Source organism: Megalobrama amblycephala, linkage group LG12, assembly GCF_018812025.1.
Source record: "Megalobrama amblycephala isolate DHTTF-2021 linkage group LG12, ASM1881202v1, whole genome shotgun sequence".
Lineage (NCBI taxonomy): Eukaryota > Metazoa > Chordata > Actinopteri > Cypriniformes > Xenocyprididae > Megalobrama > Megalobrama amblycephala.
This window is the reverse complement of record NC_063055.1, coordinates 12,122,781-12,144,090: the sequence shown is the minus strand read 5'-3', so window position 1 is coordinate 12,144,090 and position 21,310 is coordinate 12,122,781. Positions and strand designations below refer to the sequence as shown.

Below are 21,310 nucleotides of genomic sequence, written 5' to 3'. Positions count from 1 at the left end.
TATAATATGTATAAAGGCTCTAATATATATATATATATATATATATATATATATATATATATATATATATAAAGGCAAAAAGTACCCCCCCCCCCCAAAAAAATTGGAAAAAGTGTAACATATAAAATTACAAATATGTATTTTAAAATATAATTATAATATATAATAAATAGTATATATCATATAATAATTATATATTATTATATGTATTATAATAAATACAATGATATATAATTATTAATTATATAATATAAAATAAAACTAAATTTTTAATTAAATTTGGGGGTCTTATTGCCTTTATTCTTAAAGGATAGTAACATGCAGATAGGAAAGCAGAGGTGAGAAAGGAAAGGGAGAATGGGATTGGGACAGCAGCCAAGAGCCCTTATATGTCCTGAGCATGTGCACAGCCCACTGTTCCACTTTTTTTTTTTTTTTTAAATAAATATTTATTGGTGCAATTGGAATGTGTTGTAAACAATATACAGGTTAATACAGATCAGCCTGAGAGGACACAAAGATCTGCAAGCAAGACTTTCATAAAACTAAGTTTTGTTTGTATGTGTTAAGTGTAACTTACAGCTCCTGATTTTGTTATATAAGTCCCATGCAGTCCACAGACAAATGCCAAAAGTAGGTCTAGTCTAACTGAGAAGGCTATAACCGTTAGGCTATGCATGGAATACGTACCAAATCACGAACAAATGATCTTGAGATGACAAAGGCGAAGGATTCGCAAATCTCTCAGCTCTAGACAACTTGTCAATGATAACGAGCAAGAGATGCTGCTCGGCAACCGCGTCTCTGAGTGCGACACCTCCGGCTCAATATCGCCCCCATGCCATCCATCCTGATTTGTTGACAAATGAGTGGGAGAGAGTGTCAATCTGGGCTGTAAGGAGAACGTGGCTGCTCATTACCTTGCTCTGTAATTGGCCACCGAGGCGAAGGACCCCACGTTCGTGTGGCGCGGCGGGACGGGGAAAAAAACTCTCAAGCTTAAATTCGTAGGACATCAGAACTCCTCATGGGGGCGGAGGGGTAGAACCTGCAACATGAAAGACATGACAGAGGTGGCTGATGAGACACGCTATATCAGAAATGAATGTCAATAGGAAAAATAATGACTGACTTTGACAGGTAGAAGAGATATTGTAGGGAAAAAGAGCACCACATCAAGGTTCTTTTAGAAAAGTTTTTGCCTCATCTAGAAGTGGGTTACCGACATACTCTGTTTTGAGTGTGACAGAGGATAGGGTGCATATCCATACACCTCAATACACCAAATTAGACTTGTATGTGTACACATGCAGTTGCCTATTGGTTACATTGTCCTTTTAGAAAAATCTAGAAATATATATATATATATATATATATATATATACAAAATAATAAATAAAATCATATATATATATATATATATATATATATATATATATATATATATATATATATACATACACACACACACACACATATATAAATGATTTATTTTATTATTTTCATTAAGATTTTACAGAGTCTATATGTTTTAAAACAAATTATTTTAACATAATTAGTAAGTAAGGGTGTTATGCTTGAGAAATAATTTAGGTTCATGAACTTTAAATCAGAGTTTAGATTCATGTGGCCTGATACACCATAACCTGTACACAACCTCACACACATGCTGTTGTGTCATCAGAAAGAGATTTGTCATTTGTCTAATATCTGACCCTTGGGCCATGACTTCAAGCACTGTGTTATTTCAGTGCTTGTCTCTCAAAAACGTTCAAAAGGACAGAGTATCCTCACAGCTGTTTAAACAGTTAGATCTTTTATATTCTTTTCGAAGGACAGATGTCTTCACTGGGCCGAATCATGTTTATTTTCCTTCGGGAGGCATTTTACATTTTTTTGGTCAAGAGCTGATGAGAAAGAAAGAGTAACAGTAAGTGTGGGTAAATGCCTTGTGCCCTGCTGCTTTCTGGGCTTAGGCAGTGTGTGCTTGGCATAAACTTTCTCAGACAGTGTACTTGTGAAATTTGCATGGTCAGACTCAGAATGTTAGTGCAAGTAGCTTTTCACTTTTTTTACTTAGATGTGCCTGGGTTTCCACAATACTTTTCTATATTAATACCATTCTCAAAGTCTCACGAGAACGAGACGAGACACTATTTTTAAGAAATCTTCAATGACTAAATATATATAACTGCAAAAAAAGTCACAAAATGGAAAACAATGTAAGTGCATTTTGAAATGTTTTAACTAATCCTAATTAATAGACTAATAGTCACTTACAGGGCTAGTTCAATCAAAAATGAAAATTGTGTAATTTATTGCTCACCCTCATGTCGTTCCACACCCGTAAGACCTTTGTTCATCTTCGGAACACAAATTAAGACATTTTTGATGAAATCCGATGGCTCAGTGAGGCCTCTATTGCCAGCAAGATAATTAACACTTGCAGATGTTCAAAAAGGTACTCTTAAACAGTTCATGTGACTATAGTGGTTCAATCTTAATATTATAACGCGACGAGAATACTTTTTGTGCGCCAAAAAAACAAAATAATGACTTTTCAACAATATCTAGTGATGGGCGATTTCAAAACACTGCCTGAAGCTTTACGAATCTTTTGTTTCGAATCAGTGGTTCGGATCGCGTATCAAACTGCCAAAGTCACGTGAACTATTGAAATTACGAAACACTTATGATGTAATGAAGCCTCATTTACTGAAATCACGTGACTTTGGCTCTCCGAACTTTCAGCGTTTTGAAATCAGCCATTACTAGATATTGTTGAAAAGTCGTTATTGTGTTTTTTTGGTGCACAAAAATGTATTCTCGTCGCTTTATAATATTAAGGTAGAACCACTGTACTCACATGAATTGTTTTAAATATGTTTTAGTACCTTTTTGAAATCTGAAAGAATTAATTATCTTGCTGGCAATAGAGGTCTCACTTAGCCATCGGATTTTTATCAAAAATATCTTAATTTGTGTTCCGAAGATGAACGAAGGTCTTACGGGTGTGGGACAACACGAGGGTGACTAATTAATGACATAATTTTCATTTTTGGGTGAACTAACCCTTTACATTCTGCTTTCTGAGTAACAATTTATTTGCAATCCTTGTAAAAAAAAGATCTTTCTATCTATATACAAAGTTCTGTCATGAAACTCTAGATGGCACAGGCTAATAGGTCCTTTAACTCAACTGATTGATTTCTGCTGTATCAGTAGCCAATTAACTGCGTGGTCAACCTTCAAATACTTGGGTAGCATTTGCCTTAGCAGTGCAGCACGCCTTCAGAAGCCCTACACCTTCCCCAGCTCCACCTGTATAGATCTGCTACGCGTAATTCATGTACGCTATATTATACAGAAGCAGCATGTCTTACTTGCTCACAGCAGCGTGTCAAGTCCCGTATCTATCTATCTGTCTATATGTCTGTCTATCTATCTATCTCAAAAGAGAAAATATTCAGTGACGAAGGAAAACATCAGGTTTTCAGTATATGGCAGTATGTTCAAGTTTAGTTTGGGATCATATATTTTGCATCAATAGCTCTCAAAGTCATCAGCATGCTTTAAGCAGAAACCCTTAGTATTATAAGCTTGACAAAGTGAGTTTCACGTTCTTGCTATCAATTACTTCAAAGCTAAACATGTGTTGAAGATATGGGTTAATCTGATCCAGTCAGACTGTGAATTTGCCCCTTCTGTTAGACGTGCGATCAGCGAATGTGCAGAACGGGTAGAAACACACCTGAGCTAGATAGAATAAACAAGATGGCCTTTAATTTAAATTTCCCACTGAAATACAGGAGTGCCATTTCATAATATGTTGAACTTTGGAGGGTTTTCCCAAGAAACCATGGGAGACAGAGCTGTCAGTGTTTGGAATTCCGGTTCTAATTGGCTGTTTGCACCATCCTGCCAGTTTATCTCAAGTGATTTGGTGATTCACAGTCAGAATGACAGTTTTATCATTTAAGCTATTTGTCGTGTATTCTCTCTGTGCCAGAGGCTGCTGTAAGATGTCTGGTTTTCATTGATGTTGGAAATTACATGGATCACCTCATTCAAAGAGAGAGACAGAGGCAAACAAAAGTCAGAAGATATAAAGCTTATCAGTGGGACAGCGCCACTGACTGGTGCTTAAAATAAGAATAATTTATAACCAGAATAACGCCCTGTTTATTGCTGCTTATTAGTACAGATGAGACGTAATAAGAAGCCAACTAATCTACGGCCAAGGTGAAAGTGTACATCACCGAACCCTGTTGTGGGTTGACTTTATTGCCTGGGGTGGTGAATTGAATTTTCCATTGTAAATATTAAGTCTTTTGTTTCTTATCACACAGCAGGTACTATCTCTAATCCCCATGATCAAACCTGAATGGTAGGGGAGGGTAAAATTATAAATCTGCCCAGACCCTAAAAATGTTATCACTGCCTTGCCTTCTATTCTGAGAGTGCCAAGAGAAGTTAATTCTTGTCTCTATGGCAGTGCAGCCCATATGAAGCAAAGTGATTGGGCGGCCTAATTAAGGGTGCCTGTAAGGGACAAAAAAGAGCATATGTATGAGCTACAGCTGGCAGATGCTATAAAATGTGGCTCATTGTGAGAACTGCAGATGGACTGTATTCAACTGGCTGCCATAGAGATCATAAATCTGGAGAGATTGTCCGGCAGCCACAGTGTTGTATTGATCTGCTGAATGTTCCTCTCATCCTCTTTCTGTCCTTAAAGTTAGAGGTTTGCAAGGGCCGTTTATTTAGTTGTGTTCTGAAGAGCATATATAAAGATATATTTTGACCAGCAGGTTTTGCAAAAAAGTCTTTATATTATATTATATTATACATTTATTATGTGTTTATAAATGACATAATATAATAATGTTATGTAATATATAATGTACATGTGAGCGTAAGTGTTGAATTTATTTTTGCAGGTGAAACAAAAAAAAAAAGTAGTCATTTACTTTCACTTAATGTGTTTGATGTTAAATGAGGCTAATTTGATATTTCACCTCCTGCTGCTAAAGTAGTTTACTCTCCTAATAATCTGTTAAGTGGGAGAGCTTTCATCCTGGTCGGGGGGCTTGATGTTCTTCTCTTGTTTTCTTCCTAATTCATCTTCTCTGGATGGAAGGAATGTGAATGAGAGGGGAGGTCTGTATACCACCCATACTGTACATCACAGCAGCCTTCAAACAAACTCCAATCAGCCCAGCTCAGTTATTTCTTAGTTGCTGTTTAGTTACTGCATTTCCTTTTTTTTTTTTTGTGATGTAAGGTTTATTTGACAATTAAAATATTTAACACAATAACAGTTACATCCAGTTCAGTTTCAGAGTTTATGCATGCCTAATAGGTTTCAATTATGATGTTTTGTATGTTCAAACAGTAACCAGATGTGCAAACTTTTGTGCTCGTGTACAGCAGTTCTGCTATTAAACTTGTGTTTGCTATTAAAATGTGTCAGTACGTCAAGCCTAATAATGTTCTTTGTTGGCATTAGACAAACACGTCACCACAAATATTCTATCATTGAGATATCATAGTCGTACCCTCTTAAACCTCTAGCATAAAAAAATCTCTTTTTGTTTTGGCTTTTGACTGCAGATCAGATTCATTAACATGCCAAACAAGGGGGTTGTAGGCCCATTACTGGCAGGATCAGCATGCTTGTCGTCTGAGGGCTTTAGACTCTTGGGGCTCTTGTTAAAGCAGCGCTACTCCACCCAGGGCTTTTATGTGTTATTGGGAACGTGAGACAAATAAAATAGGGGCTTTAGCCCCCGAGGCTCAGTCAGAGCTACGATAACAGCTACTTGCCCGGCATTACAAACTAAATTCTGCACTTTTTTAAAGTAATCCTATGCAAACCCAATTGCATTTTTATTTGGATTGCATTGTAATTAATTAAATAATATGCTTAGTAATGAATCAATTAACTAATTATTTAACAATTAACTAATTTTCCATCATTTATGACCAGTGTTGGGGGTACGTAATCAGATTACTTTTATCAAGTAACTAGTAATGCATTACTTTTAAATTTACAACAAAATATCTGAGTTACTTTTTAAAATAAGTAACTCAAGTTACTTTATTTTCTCATTTATTGACTGACATCTCTTCTGTCCCCATGTTGACTGAAATCAGGAGTAAGCATTGTGTTTGCTGTGTAAACATGATGGTTATTGTAGTTCTTGATTAAATGTGAGCGTGTGTATACTCATTTGTGCAAAAACAGATTCAGTATTCACCAAAAGGAATAAAAACAGTGAAATGAAAACTCAGAATATTAATAAATCCTGCAGTAATTAAATGTTAAATTACACAAATATACTTTATGTATTTAATCTCACTTTATTAACCAATGTCTTTGCTGCTGACCTTCGAACACATTTGTGTTCCTTTTTCTGAAGCAAGCATGTTGCTTCTTCTTCAATTCAGAATGGCAGCACTTTCTCCAACGCTGTTTATGACACAACACGTCCCCACTATTGACAGAATTTTCCGGTAATCCATGTTTTCACTGTTGTTGGAGTATTGATATGGTAGGGGGTGCTATTACGCATCTTCTGAAACAGAATCTCTGAATCTAAAAACAAGTTTAGAAGAAGCAGAAACAAGCGATAGAAGCATTGCTTGCGCACATGTAAGTTAGTGCGGTCATCAAACATCCAACAGCAAATAAATCAAAACTGTCTTAACGTTACTGAATGAAATGTCGACCCAGGAGGAGGTATAGGACTGTGTAAGCTTTGGGGTTGTTGATGAACTCGATCTACTCTATCTATGTTTTGATCATCGTTCTGAATCCGATTTGGACGTAGTCTTTGACAAAAATGTGATTTTCTCAGCTTTTTGTTCAAAATGTTGCTTTTTTTTAAAGGTGCCCTAGATTCAAAAATTGAATTTACCTCTGCATAGTTGAATAACAAGAGTTCAGTACATGGAAATGACATACAGTGAGTCTCAAACTCCATTGTTTCCTCCTTCTTATATAAATCTCATTTGTTTAAAAGACCTCCGAAGAACAGGCGAATCTCAACATAACACCGACTGTTACGTAACAGGGGAGCATGAGAATTAAAGGGGCCGCAGCCTGAATCGGCGCATTTATAATGATGCCCCAAAATAGGCAGTTAAAAAAATTAATACAAAAAAAACTATGGGGTATTTTGAGCTGAAACTTCACAGACACATTCAGGGGACACCTTAGACTTATATTACATCTTTTAAAAACATGTTCTTCGGCACCTTTAAATGAAACCTACCCACATTCAAGAAAGCATGAAGCTAGAATTATTATTATTTTTTTTTTGCTCTTGTCGTTTAAAAGCAGAGGTTCTGTTATGTCTTTTATATATTGAATGTTCAAATATTTATTAAACAAAATATTCTGTGGGCCATTAAAGTTTATGTGAAAATGGTGCTGGCTGGCAACCTTTTTAAAAAATGCTGGTGTGGAAAGATTTAACAGCCTGTGTTTTAATTCAGTGGTGTGGCAAAAGAAAATCTTAATTAAATGCTGTTTAAGAGCAGTTTGGACTTATTTAGGCAATAGACAGCTCTTGACACCGCACCTGATTGACCAGCATTGTGTGTGCCAAAGCGGCTCTCTCTGATCTCACATCAAAGACCGGCAGGAGGAAGACTGGAAGCATGTGGGGCAGGCCAAGGTGGAGAGGGAGGGGAGCAAAGTCTGTCGATTGCTGGCTCAGTACAAAATAGTACATCTCGATTCCCATGAGCCCACAAATCACTCAAGCAAATGCAGAGGGCAGAAAGGGCAGAATGTGGGTTTAAATAGTCATTACAGAGGGCCGACAGAGTCAAAGATAACAAGCAGACGATGGCTTGACATCTACCTCTCGGGCAACTGCTCCGTGTTCTCCGTCTCATCTTGTCTCTCTATATATCTCTTAAATGTGTATGCCGTTCAGTTTAAGAGCATGTGTATAGCCTTGCATTAAGCCAGTGACTGACACATGACTGTTTAAAAATGATGATCAGGTTTGATTGATACTATTGAACTTTAGATTTGTTCATGACTGACATGTTTCTGTGTACGGAGGTCTTTAGAGAGCACCGATTTGGGCACAGTGTTGTTTCTGTGAATGACCCTTGAAACTCAGTCCACCTGTAGGGCCTCTAACATCTGGGGCTGTCATTAGTGACTGATGCTTGGCTGATGTTTGTAATAATATCCAAATGGCTATTCAGCCTTTTTACACAAGTCACACTAAACACACAGCTGGCTCACCGCAAAGCACACTTGAGCTGCATTTTAGAGGTTTAGACGATATTATGAAAAGATGACACATGGCACTTTTCTTGTGTGTGTGTAATGAGTGAATTGGATTCACATAAAACAATGCTGTTTTAATATAAAGGGTTTATAAGCATTTCTAATATAATAGAAGAATGCAGTGTTCATATGGCTCATATTTTTCCAGTTACTTTGATTGGACCCGCAAAAAGTAGATATACATGATTTATTGTTACCATATTGGTTATTTGCTGATATTAGAGATTGTTTTTCCAATGTCTGCCAATATTGGATATTTATTTGTGCATGCTCATTTCCCCATTTTTACATTTACATTACATTTTCCATCATCAGATGTCACATCTTGAAAAACACTAATAAATTAAGGTAACACTTTACAATAAGATTTAATTTAACTACATTAGTTAACATGAACTAACAATGAACAATACTTTTACAGCATTTATTAATCTTAGTTAATGCGGTAACACTTTATATTACAGTGCCGTAGTTACACGTTACTACATGTACTTACTATAGTAATAACAGTAAATCATGCATAATTATAAGTAACTAATCCTAAACCAAACCCTAACCCTAACTGTAACTCTATAGTAAGCACATGTAGTTAATTAATAGTACGCAGTACTTATTTGAGTAATTACAATGTAACTATGGCACTGTAAAATAAAATGTAACCGTTAATGCTAATTTCAACATTCATTAATATATTTTTAATATCAAAAGTTCTATTTGTTAAAGGGTTCATTCACCCAAAAATGAAAATTCTGTCATTACTCACCCTCATGTCGTTCCACACCCGTAAGACCTTCGTTCATCTTCGGAACACAAATTAAGATATTTTTGATAAAATCCATTGGCTCAGTGAGGCCTGCATTGTCAGCAAGATAATTAACACTTTCAGATGCCCAGAAAGCTAATAAAGACATATTTAAAACAGTTCATGTGACTACAGTGGTTCAACCTTAATGTTATGAAGCGACGAGAATACTTTTTGTGCACCAAAAAAACAAAATAACGACTTTATGCAACAATATCTAATGATGGGCGATTTCAAAACACTGCTTCATGAAACTTCGAAGCTTTACGAATCTTTTGTTTTGAATCAGTGGTTCGGAGCGTGTATCAAACTGCCAAAGTCACATGATTTCAGTAAACGAGGCTTCGTTACGAAATTTCAATGGTTCACCACTGGGGTGTGTGACTTTGACAGTTTGATACACGGTCCGAACCACTGATTGATGATGTTAGTTAATACATTAACTAATGTTAACAAATGAGATCTTATTGTAAAGTGTTACTTGTTGTAAAGTGCAAAATTAATAACACAGTTTGATGTCATCTTTAGCAAAGCTCATAATAAATACTTATTTTAATGATTATGTGAAGCATAAATCTATTTATTTTTTTATATCAGTGCATGCCTTTCAGAATCTATATTCAGCATTCTGAAACATTGGCTCTGATTTCAAAGTTTTCATAACATCAAATATTTGATTCACTGGTTTACAAAGTCTTATTTCATCACTGACCCCTGTGCACCTTGTTATATGTGTGTATTTGCATGGGAGCGTGAAAGAGCCTGGGGAAATGTAGTTTAAAATCTATTGGGGATTTGTGTCATAACCATAAATCAGTCCTTTGCTAATTGGTAAGAAAACAACAGTCAAGCAGTATATAATGTTTTATGTGCCTCTTATGTTTTTACTGCGGTACTAACGAGGGGCTATGTCACAGAGTGGACAGGGAATTAGCCTGAAAGATGGCTGCTGTCCATAAGCTTCAGTGTTCTTCAGCTTCTGTTGCTTGAGATGCCCCTGATTTGCATGTGGCAATTAGTATGCTAATTGGCCTAATTAGCCCATGGGACCACACAAGCACTGTGGCATTAAAAGGTTCAGTCTCATTATGACTCAACAATTCCCATGAGTTAGCGCAATGAAAAGGCCATCACACCCTCCAGAGCATATCTGTGGTTTTCTTCCTTAAACGTGTTTTGTGTTGATTACTCTTAATCAGAAATTTATTTGAAAGTCTTATAGTTATGCGTTGTTACCGTAGGCATTCGGGCAAGACCTTGTCCATAATTAGGAGAATTTGGTCTCATTAGTGGATGCTAAGCGGGCATTTGATAGCTGCGTCCTGAGCAGATAAGATGGGAGATTGAACTTTTAGCTCAAAGTGCCCTTACTGCTGATTTGTTTCATGACTTGATTGAACAAGAACAGAGACCTGTGGATCTATATCAGCTCAGCTGGCAGTGGCCTTTGTTCCTCTGTGCTAGCAGACACGGAGTATTGGCTCATGGGATTGCTGGGGTATTGATAGGGGAAGGATGAGGTGAGCACACACACATACACACCCAGAGAATGACTTTGGCAGGCTGGGTAGATGAGGAGCATCGGCTATTGTATTTACTCAGGGCTGTGTGAAGGCTCTGTATGTTTGGTTATCCTTGGCTAGGTGAACAAGGCAGAGACGCTGTCTGGCCATGACCTGAAATAATGTCACCCGTTGACTGCTATTTAAAAAGGTAGACAGACAATTTATAAAATGGGACATATGGGACCTTATTAAAGTACAATATAATGGCACTTTTTTTAAATAAGTAAATACTGAACATTCAATATATAACATAGTAAGGCCTGAATTCTTTAAAAAAAAAAAAAAAAAAAAAAAAAAAATCAGCAAAAGGCCAGTTAACCTTCAGAACAATTTCGATAGTCAAACTAAATATTATATGAGCTGTTTTACTATTCTATTCATTTTAAATGAGGTTTGCACATTATATGAGGCTGTTTACAGTAAACATTACATAAACATCAAAATTAATTATACAAAATATGTAACATTTAAAAAATATATTTTAGATTGTGCACATTTTTATTATCCATAAATATTTATATATTTGTTTGAGCATTTTTGTACAATAACTTAACCCTGATGAATGTAGTCAACACAATAATAATTGTAAAATTTGAACAAGATTTTTCCCATAATGTCCCATAATGCTGTAGAAAATGTCACAGTTTTCCTGGATGTCACAGTTTTAGGGAATGTTAATTTTTTTTGTAATGGGTGAAAATTATGTGGTAACAAGCTAAATATGGAACCACGTATAAATATTATGCTTTTGATTTTTTTTTTTTTTTTGTCAAAAATTGTATTGCTGTTTTATGATTTTAATTGTTAAAAACACTTAAATAAATTTTTAATAAGTTTATAAAAACTAATCTAATAACATTTAATAAGATATAGATCGTATATATATATATATATATATATATATATATATATATATATATATATATATAAAATTCATAATATTTTCTCACCTTTGCTGCATCAGTGACTTTTCAGTCTCTTGCATCTCAATCTTCATGGTTTTACTGCCTCCAAGACAGCGCAGTGTGATTCTCTTGCACCCTCCCCACTCTGCACTGCTACCCTCCACTCGTTAGCTGTCTAATTAGCCTTTAGCTACTTAATGAGCTGAACAATGCAGCGTTAGTGGAGCAACAAGCTCAGGGCATGTTAGTGGGCTGGGGTTAAGGATGTTGTGCTGAATTGGTTGCCTGGTGGCCGTTTTCCCATTGGTTGCTTGAATTATGCCTTGTTTTGTGGCCTTTTGCAGAGTGAAGTTTTATAGGGTGATGGTTTGTTGCTTTTGTTTGGGTTAAAATGGCCAGAGAAAGATTTGAATGGGCTCCTTAGACAAGTCACAGACACAAATACTCTATCAGTATTCTGTATCAGTAAGGTCAAATTCTTACTATGAAAAGTTGAATTTAACTTTTTCATTTATCAAAGTTCTTACAGTTCGCTGCTTATTTTGGCCATGTAAAGCGACCAACCACAATTCCTTTCGTTTTTAATATATACTGTATTTAGTTCTGCTCATGATGCAATTTGATGCAACTGACCCAGAAGTTGCATATTGATTCTGGCAATCTGATTGGAGCTTGTTGAAGCAAGACTGGAAGAAGAATATTTGGTTTTGATGCATGTTGTTGCAACCACAACAATACATGTAATATAACTAGATTTGTCAGTCAGTGTGCTTCTAGGATTAAAAACCTGCCAAAGCCCTACTGACATATAATGTCTTACATAAACTGTCTGTTTGAGTTAAGAACCGAATTCCCAAGCATACATGGTCGAATGCCGTCCAAAACACAGATGCTATTTCAGCCCATAATGGGCTTCTAGACGTTCAAGATGAAGTCATGTTTTTCTGTGCTGCAGGAGCTCGTCTGTGTTAAACTCTCTTCAGACTGGGTGGCCCAGTCCTCCCACAGCTTCCACAGCAGGTGGAAACCAAGAATTGCTATTAAACGAAGGTCAGAGACTGTCATTAATAACAAAGTGTTTGTGTTTTTTCCTCCGTCATGAAAAAAGGCAAAATAGTACAGATTTAACTAATGTCAGGTTCTGGGAATTTCAGCAGTTGAAATTGTATTAACAACCAAGACTGCTTTGCTTCTTTCACACGTTTTTATGCAACTATGGCCAATATTTTGTGCATTTTTGCACCTTTGAAGGTCACTTTTTTTAATTTTAGCGAAGTGAACATACAATGATCCCTTTTAGGAAGTACTATTTGCATCTATGATTATATGATCTTGGGTAACACGTCCTCGCAATTCATTTTAAAATCTTAGGTAATTTATTTATCTTACCTGAGATTTTGCACACCGAAGAATTATGTCAGTGCCCTGTATTACATATTTCAGTGTCTTTAAACCAAAATGAAATGGACCAAATTTCCTTTCTTTCACCCAATTATTTCTGAATCATTTTGTCAGCTATTTCCTCTGTGGAGGGCAACCTTACAACCATCCTGTCCAATGTTAGAGTTTCTCTCTCTGTGTTTGGCACTGGTAGAGACTCCAGTGAGGCAGTTGTGTGCTTAGGCTGACTGTGTCTCGCTGGCTGGCTCTGAACAAGCACAGGCCTGTTCTACCCCGGTGGCCAATAAAATGAGAAAATCAACCACTGTGCCACCATCCACAGGCCAGCCAGATAAATACACTTGTCTCTGTGTGGATGTGTGTCAGCATGGCTGTGTTGATCCAAAGATTTCATCTGACTGTTCAAAGAGTGATACAGGAAATCATTAAAGGGATAGGTCACCCAAAATGAAAATTATCTCATTTTCTCACCCCTTTTCTTCCGTTTGGCTTTTCCAATTGCAAGTATTTATTGCAGAAATTTCAAGCTGTTCCTTTCCATACAATAAAAGTGAATAGAGATTTTTAGTGAATAACTTTAATTTTTAAGCTATCACATGACTTGGAATATAGCACTTAAATAATTTAGTTTATGATATTTTTTTGAGCTTCACCATCCACTGTCCTTGCATAGAAAAGAGTTTGTTTTCCACAGAAGAGAGCGTCATACGGGACATGAGGGTGAGTGAGTAAATGATGATTTTCATTTTTCTGTCCCTTTAATCAAGTCCACTAATGGTGTTATTCAGATAACTTGCAGGTGCGCTTAATCAGGGTGATCAATTTTGCTCTTTCATCCTTGGGTTATTATTAATTTTCAGAGTGCTTCCGGCTTTTGTGAAAGCCCTGTTACCCTCTTTGAGGATCCTCTGATCACATCCTCCAAAAGCTGTCACAAAATCTGTATTATTCCAAAACAAGATCATCTTCAAAGCATCACAGGCTTTCTTTACCTTGTAAGGGTGGCTGTATTTGACACAGCGAGTGCAAGGCTATCTTGATCTTATCAGCATGTATGTGGGAGTATGTTGCATTAGATTCAAATGGATTATTATGGTCTATCTGCCTCATTAGTTTGAGCTGCTCACACCTGCTCCATAAGAATGTATTGAATGAGGGTGGGTGAGACTTATATTGAGGCAGCATAATGACAATCATATGGTTATTCTGTATTTGTAATAATAACAACATACAGTGTAGCTTAGCACCGTACCTGTGTGGTTGGTGGCCAAACCAAAGACAGGAACACACAAAACTGTAAAAAAAAAAAAATTTGTGTATCAATACGTGAGTCTGTGTGTATTTAAGAATGTTTGTTTGTTTGTGTGTTTGGTTGTGTGTGTGCATTAATTGTTTGTGCATGTATTTTACAGTGAGGCTTAGTGTAGCTCAGCCCCTCAAACTCAAGGTTTATGAGGTGTTAGCTGTCACTTCATTGACTCCCAACTGGCCCATTACGCTCTGTGCAGACAGAGCTGTCTCAGGTGGAGAGTTGGGGTTTGGCCCCACACACACTTACACAAATGAATACACAAACATTCATAGTCAGAAGCATTCAGATTGAGTTACGCTTAGATTTTTGAATGTTTTTAATACAAGATACAAGTATATAGGTGTGTAAAAATGATATATCTCATTTTTATATATAGATTTTTTTTACAGTATTTATTGATCTATGTTAATTTATACGTATATTATTGTTCATTCATTATTGATCATACATTAATGTTAATTTACAATTTATTATTATAGAAATTAAAGTTTTAGTTAGTTAATGATAGTTAATGATACCCAATGCATTAAAGGGATAGTTCACCCAAAAATGAAAGTTACCCCATAATTTACTCACCCTTAAGCCATCCTATGTGTATATGACTTTCTTCTTTCAGTCAAACACAATCAGAGTTATATTAAAAATATCCTGGCTCGTTCAAGCTTTATAAAGGGAGTGATTAGAGGAAGTCCAAAAAAGTGCTTCCATAGTTCATAAAACGTACTCCACACGACTCTGGGCGATTAATAAAGGCATTCTGAAGCTAATCGATGCATTTTTGTTAGACAAATATCCTTATTTAAAACCTTATAAATTAAAATAATGAGCTTCCGGCGCAACAGCCATACGCATTTGACTTATGTCCAAAAAACGTTACCATGGCATTCTACGCTATGTCCTACGTTATAACGCATAGTACATCGTGTCAGTAGGCTTGTTCGAGATGCATTGGTGCTGCGCAGACCGATTGGCATACGACATCAAAGTACCGCGAGAGCGATTCAAAAGAGTCGTATGCTCTCCAGGCGCTCTCGCGGTACTTTGATGTAATACGCTGATCGGTCTGCGCAGCCTATTGTGTACTACTTTGTGGAAGTTAACGCTTTTTGGACGTACGCCGGATGCATATGGCTATCTCGCAGGAAGCTCTTTATTTTACTTTATAAAGTTTTAAATAAGGATATTTGTCTTAGGCAAACGGATCGATTCGCTTCAGAAGGCCTTTATTAACCGGAGCTGCGTGGAGTACATTTTATGATCGATGGAAAGACTTTTTTGGACTTCAAAAACTCATCCTCCAATCACTCCCATTATGAAGTTTGGAAGAGCCAGGAAATGTTTAATATAACTCTGATTGTGTTGGGCTGAAAGTAGAAAGTCATATACACCTAGGATGGCTTGAGGGTGAGTAAATTATGGGGTAATTTTCATTTTTGGGTGAACTATCCCTTTAACTAATGTTAATAAATAGAACAATTTTGCAAAGTGGTACTTTGATAATTAAGTTGCACAATTATTGTAGGTAAAATAAAGTGTCTAAATCGCTGTGGCAGAAATCATCCATTCACGTGTTTAAATTTGGTCAGTTCAATCAGATTTTCTTTAAACTCAAAGTTCTGTCATCACCATCTCAAAACTTTTGAGTCCCCTATGAACCATAAATTTACTTTAAAAAATAAAAATAAAAAAATTATCATCAAAATTTAAAATTTCTTCTTTTCAATAGTGATCTCATGGCTGTCAACTTCAGTCACGAATTAACTTGTTTTATATTTATTTATTTATTTATTTATTTATACGTTTATTTGAATATGGACTGTACAAAAAAACATGATTCCAGTCAACAGCTGGAAAAATATATTGTACATCGAGAGTATAGCATGAGCTAATTTGCATCTCGGGTCTGTAAAAAGGCTTTTCTAAGAAAAAAAACTGCTAATCAAAAAAAAAAAAAAAAACTAGCTAATGTAGCATATCATTTATACATCAAAATAACCTGTACCTATATTAAAGATACTTCCAAACCTGAATAACTAGTTATCTAAACATGAATAACTAGATAAAACCAACAATTATTAAATTTAAATATGTGGACAGCTCTGGTTTGTTTTAAATGAGCGCTTTACCATCAATATGCTATATAATTATTATTTATATAATATATAATTATTTATTAAGTCAGGATTTAAACTCAAGCAAATCCTAGATACCACTTAGTGTCCCCTCAAAAAAAAAAAAAAAAAGTTACATGATAGTCCTGTACATGGATACACATGCACTTGCATTCCCTTATTTGCACACAGAAGGTATGTGCATACATACGCACTCTCTCTTTTACATTTCCACCTTTGCATCCACATGTTTACACACTCACACACACACACACACACACACACACACACACACACACACACACACACACACACACACACACACACACACACACACACACACAGGTGTAGTACAGATATTTTAGTTACTCTGTCTGTGTGGACCTCAGACAGGACTGTCTCTCCTATCCTCTGGTTTGCAGGTGTGCATCTTCATTTGGCCAGTTTCTCAGACTTGGTTTATTTGAAGTGTCTGCCTTCACAGCCCTGTAACTCCTGCTGATGAGTTCTCGGGGAGACCATAAAAAGGCAGCACATACCCGTCAAAAAATGGGAGTTTATCTCAGAAGGGAATGATAGTCTATGACCATCTCTCCACAGTTTGAGTCATGACACATGGGATGGATGATGGTTAATTAGTGTCATTACAATATCATGCTGACTGCATCATATTATTGCGGTGTGCATTGCGTAATTGTTCCTCCAAAGGCCTGACCTTACACAACGCCATTCATTTTCCCTGGTGTTATTTTCTTGTTGTCTTTCTCTCGTTTTCTTTTACACGCACTCTCTCACATAGTGGTCTCTTGTTCATCGCTACTATTGATCTGACTGTCTCTGTTATTTAAGATTCCCTGAATGCTCATTAATTAAGCCTGTTGAGGAGATCTAGAGAATAATTCCCACCCTCAATATCAATTACTATCAAAATAACCTTTTGAAAAGACACACTGTAGCCTAGTTGTCTGACAATAAAAATCTACAGCAGATTTCTTTATTAGCAGCTGCACAGATATATCATGTGTTTTATTATAAGTAAAAACCTTTTTTTTTTTTTTTCAAATAAAAATAGTTTTTAACAATGTCCTTCACAAAAATCTACATATTTTGAGATTTAAATCTATGTTGGTTCTCCTGAGAATCCTTAAAGGTGCCTAAGAACGTTCTTTCACAAGATGTAATATAAGTCTAAGGTGTCTCCTGAATGTGTCTGTGAAGTTTCAGCTCAAAATACCCCATAGATTTTTTTTTATTAATTTTTTTAACTGCCTATTTTGGGGCATCATTAACAATGCACTGATTTACACTCGGCGCCGCCCCCTTAAATCGCATCCTCCCTGCCACACCAGCTGTCGACTATATTACAGCGCATTTACAAAGTTCACACAGGTAATATAACCCTCAAATGGATCTTTACAAGATGTTTGTCATGCATACTGCATGCATGCTTCGAATTATGTGAGTAAAGTGTTTATTTTGATGTTTACGTTTGATTCTGTATGAGTTTGAGGCTATATGCTCTGTGGCTAACGGCTAATGCTACACTGTTGGAGAGATTTATAAAGAATGAAGTTGTGTTTATGCATTATACAGACTGCAAGTGTTTAAAAAATGAAAATAGCGACGGCTCTTGTCTCCGTGAATACAGTAAGAAACGATGGTAACTTTAACCTCATTTAACAGTACATTAGCAACATGCTAACGAAACATTTAGAAAGACAATTTACAAATATCAGTAAAAATATCATGGATTATGTCAGTTATTATTGCTCCATCTGCCATTTTTCGCTGTTGTGCTTGCTTACCTAGTCTGATGATTCGGCTGTGTGCAGCTCCAGACGTTAACTGGCTGCCCTTGTCTAATGCCTTTTATAATGTTGGGAACATCATGGGCTGGCATTATGCAAATATTGGGGCGTACACCCCGACTGTTACGTAATAGTCGGTGTTATGTTGAGATTCGCCTGTTCTTCGGAGGTCGTTTAAACAAATGAGATTTATATAAGAAGGAGGAAACGATGGGGTTTGAGACTCACTGTATGTCTTTTCCATGTACTGAACTCTTGTTATTTAACTATGCTAAGGTAAATTCAATTTTTGAATCAAGGGCACCTTTAAAGGATTGCATGCTTAAATACCTGCTTTTCTTGACAAACCTGTTAATGGAACATTCTATTTCACAAACCTCATAGAATTGTTACTTTGTTCTCTAAACATTCTGAAATAAGTTGTAACATTTAAAAATATTAGACGATTGTCCAACTAAAAATGTTCCTTGAACGTTGTATAGATAATGTTTTTGTGCTAAAGTTTTTGAGAACATTATTAAAGACAGATAACTTTCAAATGTTCTATTAACATTAGTGGAAGAAACGTTTGTTAATTTTGAGTGAAACTTGCTAGAACATTAGGGAAGTTCTGAGAATGTTCCCAGTTAGCTGGGATGGAAGAAAAGCTAATGCTCATCTCATGGTGGAAATATAAGTTTCATGATTTTATTGATTTAATTACATAAATTCATAATATTTCATGCTTTAAATGTGTAAATTCAAAGAGATTTCATAAGAGATTCACTTGAGTCTGAGCTCAGGGAATCAGCTGTATTTGTTGTCACTTACCTGTCTTCCTGTAGGGCTGAACCTGGTCTTAAATGTTTCTCCAGGGCTGAACACTTTGGCACAGCACACAGTTAAAGGCAGCAATCAGCTCTCTAGAGTGATGAGTGCCACAGCTTTATCAGCCAGCTATATAGATGTCTATACCTCATCTTTATGAGGACATTTATGATGGAGGGATTTCCGAGACACTGATCACTCTCCTCTGTATCTCAACCTAGAGTTTCATGTTTTTTGTGTGCTTTGTTGTTGTTTATGTTTACTAAAATAATATGTACTGTTAATAATATCCTGGAGAAGACATTTATATCTAAATCAAATATTTCTAAGTTCTGTGTGCTCTTTACTAGCTGCTTGCAGTATGTTTGTTGTTGCATAGTAATGCTAGTTTTAATTTCTATAGTCCTTTGATATATGTGTACCATTATTTTTGCTTGGCTGGAATTGTTTTAGGGGGTATATTTGAATATTCACTAAATATTCATTAATGAGACACTGATTGGCCAGTAAAAGTATGCGGGCAGGAACAGAACAGAATGAGCTCATTGACTTGACAGTAAGGATGTTAATGGAAGCCATTTTCACTTTAATCTAATAGGTCGCTTTATACTGTCGAACACGCATGTCTCTCTTACAACTGCGGCCGAGCTCTGTAGGATTTATCGTAGTAATATTTCCACTCTGCCTTTCATTTCAGACATTGATCACCCTCAATAACAGCAAACTCGGACTTTTTTCCACATGTACCTGGTCCAGTGCCAGAGTGATTAAGCTGTTTCTAAGCCGATTAATGAAAGAAAGTCTGAATCAAGAAAATACCTTTGAAAATGAAGGAAATGACTTTCCACAGCAGATGTGTTGCTACATTGCCTATTATGTTGCCTATTAAATAGCCTTTTTCAATGGCCCATTATTTTCCTCAATAAAAACACTCACTGGAGCTTGCATACTCCCCTGCACTTCAGAAAGCATATTGAAGGAACGATGAAATCCCCTGTATAAAATGAAACATTTGATGTCTTAAACACAAACCAGACGGGTTCGAGCTACTTGACGGGGCTTCATGGCAGGTGTGGAGTGGGCCAATTCTGGTTTATAACTGCCACTCTCCTCAGAAAGCCTGCCAGGGAACAAGCCCCCTGCCAGTCGCCTGCCTCTCGCATGCCCTCGGATTACTGAAAGGTCGCACCCATTATGGAGTTATTGAAAGGCAAAATCATGGCAGAAACCATTAAGGGACCTCCTTTTACTTGACTTCACATTAGGGTTGTCAAAAGTACCGACTTCGGTACCAAGTCAGTACTGAAATTGTAAAAATGTGACAAAATGTGGCATTCGTAAACACCTCTGATTGGCCATTGTGTTCATGCGCTCATCAGATATGTGATTGGCTACAATGATCAACGCTTCAAAAACATGTTGTAAAAACACGTTTAGCCAATCACAGACATATCTGATGAGCACATGAACACAGTGGCCAATCAGTGTTTAAGAATCTGCTCAACAGCGCTCAAAATGCTAGGGGGAAATAATCACATTTCTAATCTGGTATCATCACATTTCTAAAATTTCAGTACTGACTTGGTACCGAAGTCTGTACTTTTGACAACCCTACTTCACATTCTATTCTATTCTATTCTATTAGAATATAGTTTTTCATATTTAAAACATTCTACATGGATTGCTGAACGTAAGAAACTGATACTGTATGTGGTCTCAAACCTCGTTGGCTGTCTGAATTTTAAATTCTGACATTTTGAAAAAGCCATTGCAACCAATACAGTTCACGTCAATCAATTACAGAGAGAGCCACGTTCATCTGGCCTCCAGTAATATGACTGTTTACCCCTTTGCATGCAGCTCTGTGAAATACAAGCCTCTAGTATTGTCTTTTTTCGGGCCTCTGACATATTGTCGTAATGTGACAGAAAGCCAGCATGAAATGTGGCATTTTGGAAAGGTCAGTTCATGGCCGTCTCAGAATTCGTCTCCCATCATGACGATGACAGTTGTCATATGGATGTTGGCATGTGCAGTCATCCTATAACTTGGGGAAAAAACGGGACCATCCATATCTAATTTTTTTTTTTTTTTTTTTTTTTTTTTTTTTTTAAGAAATTAATACTTTTATAAATGAATAAAGTGACAGTAAAGACATCTATAATGTTACAAAAGATTTCCATTTCAAATAAATGCTGTTCTTTTGATCTATATTTATCAAACAATCCGGTTTCCACAATATTATTAAGCAGCACAAAAGTTTTCAACATCAGCATATTAGAATGATT

At 36.3% G+C, this 21,310-nt stretch overlaps 1 protein-coding gene across 4 annotated transcripts in view; it reads left to right on the top strand.

Moving 5' to 3' along the window:
• rnf220b (ring finger protein 220b) overlaps positions 1-21,310 on the top strand; it is a 46,532-nt gene that overhangs the window by 7,882 nt on the left and 17,340 nt on the right. The window lies entirely within an intron of this gene.